This window comes from Etheostoma spectabile, unplaced genomic scaffold (assembly GCF_008692095.1).
Source record: "Etheostoma spectabile isolate EspeVRDwgs_2016 unplaced genomic scaffold, UIUC_Espe_1.0 scaffold00018687, whole genome shotgun sequence".
Lineage (NCBI taxonomy): Eukaryota > Metazoa > Chordata > Actinopteri > Perciformes > Percidae > Etheostoma > Etheostoma spectabile.
Window position 1 is genome coordinate 31,332 of NW_022604402.1, and position 7,267 is coordinate 38,598.

At 40.6% G+C, this 7,267-nt stretch overlaps 1 long non-coding RNA gene across 1 annotated transcript; it reads left to right on the top strand.

The window, feature by feature from the left end:
• The first annotated feature begins 256 nt into the window (after positions 1-256).
• Positions 257-6,542, top strand: LOC116681722 (uncharacterized). Its single transcript, XR_004330079.1, has 3 exons — positions 257-268; positions 1,451-1,455; positions 6,414-6,542. It is a non-coding gene; the product is annotated as an uncharacterized LOC116681722 (long non-coding RNA).
• The last annotated feature ends 725 nt before the right edge of the window (positions 6,543-7,267 follow it).

The window sequence follows — 7,267 nt, forward strand, 5'->3', positions numbered from 1 at the left end:
AGCCTTGTAAACTAGTAATACTAATAACTGATTTAAAGCCAGGAAAACCAATGCAAAGTTATTTTCCCCCCACTCAAATATACAAGAACCTGTCTATTGTTGGAATGGTTACTTTGATTTGTGAGAAATCAGGTTATCCAAAGTCACTGTGAAACCTTAAAGTGATATGGAGTGAGCCTCCTTTTTCATAACTGCAAGGATCTTCCCAAATGATTTATGAAGATAGGCCACCTGAACACTGAACACTGCATGTGTTTGGATCACTGTGGTCACAGTTTGAGGGTTACTGTGTAGGCCTATATTGTTGTTTTTGCATCATCTTCTGACAAATGTTCATATTTGTTGATTTGATCCTTTGCGAATAGAACATTCATACTTATGACATGAGTGTGCAGTTTGTTTTTACCAGCAGCAGGGGGCAGTCTTGTACTAGCCAATCATGTGAAGACCAGCTATTTTGAGTCTGTAGCAGCATCTGATGCTGGTCACATCTTCAGCCCAGTCATTTGTATTCTCCATTTACGGATCATCACGTTATAGCATGTCTAATTCTTTCCAATATGCCCCTCCTCTTCCTGCTTCTATATTCTAATTGACAGAATCGATAAATAAAGATGTCATGAGGAGGTAAAAACTGCAGGATGTCTTGTGTCAGATTGATCTATAAACCACCAGCGGGAGGACATAATGGCAGGGGTCTTCAGCCTGTCTGATGTCCTTGTCACAGCTGTGACACACACACACACTTCAGGGGTGAAAGTCACGCAGGTTCTCCCCCTTTCTCTCCCTAACTAGGCTCTGATTCAGTGAAGCACGTTTTTTTTTTTTTACAATTCTTCCCGACAAGCTTACTTACCTGCATTATTTAACAGCCTTTTTTTCAAAGGGAGCTCCAACTCTCTGTCTCACTCTTTGTAAATTTGATGAAAAGCATGCACGCTGAGATGCCATGGCAATGTGTTGGAGCAGTTGGATGGAGAAATGGTGACATTCATTTTGCATTGTTCCTTCTTCTAGATGTACAGATAACAGCAGTGAGTGCTGGCTGACAGAGAAGCAGGGGACTAAATACAGTATTGGAAAGGGAAAAGAGCTCAGAAAGATGCGTGTAGGTGTGTGTCTGCGTATCCATGTCTTCATTTTTGACGTCCACGGCACATCAGACAGACCCAAGCACTCCCTGCCATCCAAGGCTAGAGCCAAGAACCAAACTGTTTGCATCATTAGGCTCCATCAGCCTCCTCTGACAGTATTCTGAGTCATCTGCCACTACCCCATTCATTATACAGCAAATTTCACCGTTTTACTTGACACCATTAGCTTGTGTGTGTGGGTGGGTACACCTGCGATTGAACACTCTCTGGAGCTGCAGTCTAATTTATGTTTTTGGTTCCACAGGATGCCCAGAATGGGCGGAGTGTGTGTGTGTGTGTGTGTGTGTGTGTGTTAGGAGTTGTTATAGTGATGCATGGCAGCTGCTAATCCAGACTCATAAACCAGTCTTGAGTTTAAAGGCCTGGGCCACGTCCATTGCAATCTAACCTTGTCACACCCCACATGCTGGAGGCCAGCGTTGACTCTCACCAAAAATGTTGAAGTGATCCAACATATTAGGTGGATATTGGTCTTGCAGTGAAGCATGAACATCCGCTTTAGCCTTTCCTGGAGCGGTCAACGCTTCTCGCAACCAGTGCGATGGGAAGGGCTTGATCTGGACCACAGTGGGATATTTTAATGTTGAGGTTTGATTGGATTCAATACAAGTATGTTCATTTTCATGATCAATTACTCTGTAAAACTTAGTGATTTATTATCAGTGGTAAAATGTTCCTATCATATTTTTTCCAGAAGAACCGGACTGAAGTGTATTACTGTGTCATGCATCTATATATATATATACATGAAAAGTCCATTTGCTGAGGAAGATCATATACTATTACTGAAAGTCTGAAAGTAGGGCTGGGCAATATGGAGAAAATCAGATATCGTGATAGCTGATGATATCTGGTGATTTTGTATTCTTGTCCTGATACCTCGATGACGATATTGTGGCAATATTATAAAAACTCAAAAAAATCTCAGTAAAAGGCAACACTTAAGCCGTTTACGATATTATGATATCCAAAATCTGAGACGATATCTAGTCTCATGTCACAATATTAATATAATATCGATATATTGCCCAGCCCTGACTGAAAGCTCCAGAACTACTACTGAATGAGCCATGTGGTGTGATTTTTCACTCAATAATCAATTAACATTTCAAGAAAACATCATCATAATTAAATTCTGGCTCATAAACTAATTTATTAATCATTTAATTTATAATTATGAATAATTAATTTCAATTATCCTTTTTTAACACGGTGTTACATTCGGCTTTCCCCATCATGACAAGACCGAATACTATTTCTAACTGATATTTGATAATTTGATGTTTCTAACTGACAAGAATGTACAGCAAACACCAGGACACGTAAATGGTGCATTGAAAATATTTTATTTCTTTCCTGTGTTAATACATAATTACATTTATATTTTCATAGAAATAGCATATATACCATGGGTTTGAACGATAGCAGAGTCATGCTAGCCCTCATGAACAGGTTTTATCCCATGAACATCAAAATGGCTCAAACACAGACGTCATGATGGTACATAAAACACTGACTCCATTATTCTGCTGTAAATCCATGCTTCTTGGTTATTTGCTTCGACATCAAGTACAAATATATGCCATAGGTAAAGGGCCCTGTTTTTTACTATGTGTAGGACCTTAGGGTGAGTATTCAAGGTTCTCAACAGTCACTCATCCAGTCATCTACAGTACAGGCAAACTAGGCGTTACTATGGAACCCATGCACCTTCTGGGCAAGACCCGCCCTTCAATGGCATTCACACGCCACTATTGGCCAGGCGTCAATGCTTACGCAACGTAACGGAACCGATTTTTTCAGGTCCTATCCCCTGACCTATCTGAGGTCAATGCCTAACCCCAACCATCGGGCTGCTCCGGAGGGCGGGACTTGCCTAGAAGTGGCGTGGGATCCATAATAACATGCAAACTAGGGTAGATGGGATGATTTTAACCATTTTGTAGACTTCCGTTGGCACATGACTATTAGATAAGCAGGAATTCAATTGTTTTTAAGGCCTGAGGTTAATGAGAAACTCATGTTGTTATATTGGGACGAATTGCACTACTAGATTATTTATTACGTTAACATTTCTTAAGTCTTATAGGTGTGAGAACTGAGGGTCTAAAACATCCATACAAGAGAAATAATCTTGCTTTGGTGGGATTGGACTGTAAAGGCAAGCAAGCATATGTTTGAAAAAAATCCAGTTTTTTAATTTACTAAAATGTATAAATGACGGCCTGCCAACCTGCATGGGTACAAAGTTAAGCAATAACTGATTAGATATTATTTGGCCATTGTGCTACATTTTATGACCGGTATATGCAATTTTTTGTTTTCATTTCCACTTCTTATTGTTTCCAATTACATTTTCTGTCCATATTCCTTTCATATTTGCTTCAATGATGATCCCTAAAGTTCAAATTTGAACTTTGTTTCTAGATTTCAACTTACTAACACCTCTGTTAACATTCAAAGGAGCTTTTAAACTCCAAACTAATGATCTTCTCTCTTTCTGTGGCTGTCACTTGTAATTTTATTCCCACATCTGTCCTCTCTGTCTGTCTTTAGGTCTCTTTCCCAGTCTCAGTCTCCATATTGGCACATGCCTCATTGGATGTTCACCTTGAGCAGCTGTCGAGTCGCCTCCTGCAGATTCAGATAGACAGAGACAGAGCTGTCTGGGCCAGGCCGGCCTTCTGCTGCTCCCCCCAATGTGTCAGTTTGGACCACAGCCAGCCAGAGAATGGACTTGGTGCATGAGTGTGTATGTGTGTGTGTGTGCTTGGATTAGCCCGATACTAGAAATATTACCACTTCAGGTACATTATTACTGTTATTAAGCACTTTGATACTTTTATCACAGAGTATTTCAGATTAATGTTCAGTGATCCAGAGAGTGTTAACCCCCATACATCCATTTTAATGAGAAATCTAGAAAAGTTCCCCTTGTCCATGTGAGTGGCAAGATGATTCCTTCGATTAATCACAAAATGAAGATAAAGTTATTTAGATTTCCGAAGACAAGAAGATGCAGCTGCTTATTTCAAAGAGTGTGATGTCAGTAGTTCAAAGAACAGTCCGACCTTTTGAGTAACGAGCTTGTTGTCTTTCAAACTCTTGTCGGCTAAGAAAAGCACTTCAAACAAAGTCCTAGCCTGATAATAAGACAGGAACTGACATTGTTTCCCATCATTCAAATGAAAGAGTTGTTTTTTTCGGTAAGATGATATACAACTTGTACAGCTGCATCCACCTCATCCACGCTTGCGGACATTTCTTAACTACTAGCTAGCTAGCTATGTAAAAAGATGTCGCCCCATAGTTAATTCTGCCAACCAGCTCTGATTGTTCGTCTGCAAATCCAAGCAGTGGTGTCGGTATAAACATCAACATCTTGAGATATGTGTGGTGACTCAGAAGTCTGAAATCAGGCTAGCCAGGTTAGCACGAAGACTGGAAGCCTCATTCCCATCTGACTTGATTTGGCATACACATTCCTCACATTTGTGGGACTGTTTCTTTAAATAGTAAAACTACTTAAACTACTTCGACTGTGTTGTCTGATCACGTCGGTATCTAAAAGTTAGATGACGTGTTGTCCGATCACGTCAGTAATAACAAGTCCGTACGACGTGTTGTCTGATCGCACAAACCGAACTTCAGAGTTGTTCCTGAAAGACTACACTCGAAGGCAGAGTGAGTCTCTCCAGGAGGAAATTTATAGTCATTCGTGTGAAAAGTGACAGAAATAGTCCTGTCAAGGTTGAATAAAACAAGAGCTAGAGAGAAAAAAAAAAACGGCTCCTTTTCTCACCTCCACACAGGTGGCCAAACACAGCTGGCAGATCACAGATGGCCAATCACAGCGTGACGTGGGTGTAGAGATAGCTGCTGCTTCCGAAAGTAACAAAAATGCACAAAAACACAGCTCCACCTAAGTTTGATGCCAGAAAGGTGTGTGGGCAGAGGTTCAGAAGCTATTCTACAGTAGCGTGTACTGGCCCTTAAGAAAATAGAAGTAAGCTACTTGCTGTGAATGGAAAGGAGAGTATGGCTGAGCCAACATCTGCGCAACCATCTTCTCCTGATCTCTTCTTCATGAAAGACAGAGACTAAAGGCATGACAGCGAGGAGGAAACACATCTTCTGACTGAAATCTTTCCCTGCTTTCACCAACTACAACCACTCTGACTCCAGCTTCGAACAGGCTCTCTCAGACGCTACCAGCTCCACTCCCCTCGAAAGAAACAATCACATTCACATCCCCAGCGTCTTTGTCGGACCCGCTTGTTCTTCAGCCCCCTCGTGTTGTCTTCCTGCCGACCTGCCGACCTGCAATTTTTTTTTTTCTGAGTCAAAATTCCAAATGAAAAACCTTTTGACACTTTCCCCCGATGTTTTGTGTCACTTTTTCAACGTTTGTTGACTTTTTCTGAGCCTTTTGAAATGTTTGTGGGTTTTTTTCCCCCCACAAATTCTTTAAGCATTTTAGCACTTTTATTAAAATTAATTTTATTTTTGTAAACATTTTTTCACATTTTAGTTACTTTTATTCACGTTTATTGACATTTTTTGACATTTTTTTTTAATTTTACATTGTCACACACAAGTTTATCAATTTTTTTATCGTCCAAATACTATAAAATCGACAAAAAACACCCAATTCAATGAAATTAAACTGATTATTTGTTTAACTTGTGAGGAGTGCTGTTGGAGCACCCACGTTACTTTTTTGGACAATTTTTTTGAAAGAAACCCAAATTTCTGATATAGAAACTTTTTGAAAAGAGGTCAAATTTGACCTGAAGACCACAGGAGGGTTAATTCTGCTGTGTTTTACAGGACAGCCATGATGCCCCACTTCTGTCATTGTCTCTTTCTCTGAGTCTGTGTGCAGGTACCTTCTTCTTTATGTCAGACGGTTTGTCTACCCCCCCGCTTGAGTTCCAAACCACCACTGGAGTCCCTTATTTATTCATTCACACAGTCATTCTGCTGAATCTCTTTTCCCACTAGATGCATTTGTTTTACGCCCATTCGTATTGTTTGACAGATTGGTGTGATTATACTGGTCCCTTTTTTCAGAGTAACCTAACATCAGGCTGAAAAGCAATGTTTCACCTCTGACCAGTTGGGGTCACAAATTGTGCTTTGTTGCACTTGAAACCATAGTTCAGAACCGACACGAACACACACGCCTGTTAACTCGATAATAAAGCCGTCATTTTTTTTTCTTTCAACTCAGGGCAGGACCACATCTCGCAAATACAGATTTTCATCCGAGAGACGCTGTGATTGGTGGAAAGGATATGGAGCAAGGGACTGGCAGCGACATAACCAATCGCACTATCACAGACGCTCCACTTAGCACCAACGGCCATGTGTATTTTAAAATGAATGCAGCCTACTGGCAGTCTGGCACCTGGGTGCTCCGCAGCTCAAGCACCTACGGTATTGAAACCACACCCAAAGGTGATGTCACAGTTCCATGGAGTACACCTGTACATCCCTATATAGAGTCTGGCTCAACGGATATACATCACTGGGATAAAGCCCGAAATATCTCTGCTATCTATTTTGCAAGTCATCTGGGCAAGTCAAGCATGTCCGCAGTCCCGTCCCCCCCCCCCCCATCCCTGAATAGATAAGCAGTGTAGCGCTGTGGAGGTCTGGCAATGAGATTACTCTTTATTTCTTTATCTTTATATTTTATATAATGTAACTTCATTCTAAAGTTTTTGTTCATTTTTAACCACATAAAATAATCAATTGAAAATTGACCTTTCTCAAAGCCCCCACCCCCATTCAGCTGTAAAGCTTTCCGTTCTTGTACGAACATACGCTTTGTACAATGAAAATGGAGGCCAATCCCCGCTTGGAATATTATGTAATCTTTAAATAATGGGCTCTAGATGTCATTCAGATGTCCTAGTTTCTAGCCAAGCTAAAATGATACCCATCACTGGCAGATTCAACAGTATCAGCTGTTACTAGCTAGCTAATGAAGCTATTGTTACATCCCCAAGTTGATTGAAAACGCTGCCTCTGGCTTACTTTTTTTATTTTTTCCAGCTGACTCATTTTTAAAACGAGAACATGACAACTTCAGACATGGCGTTGTGCCA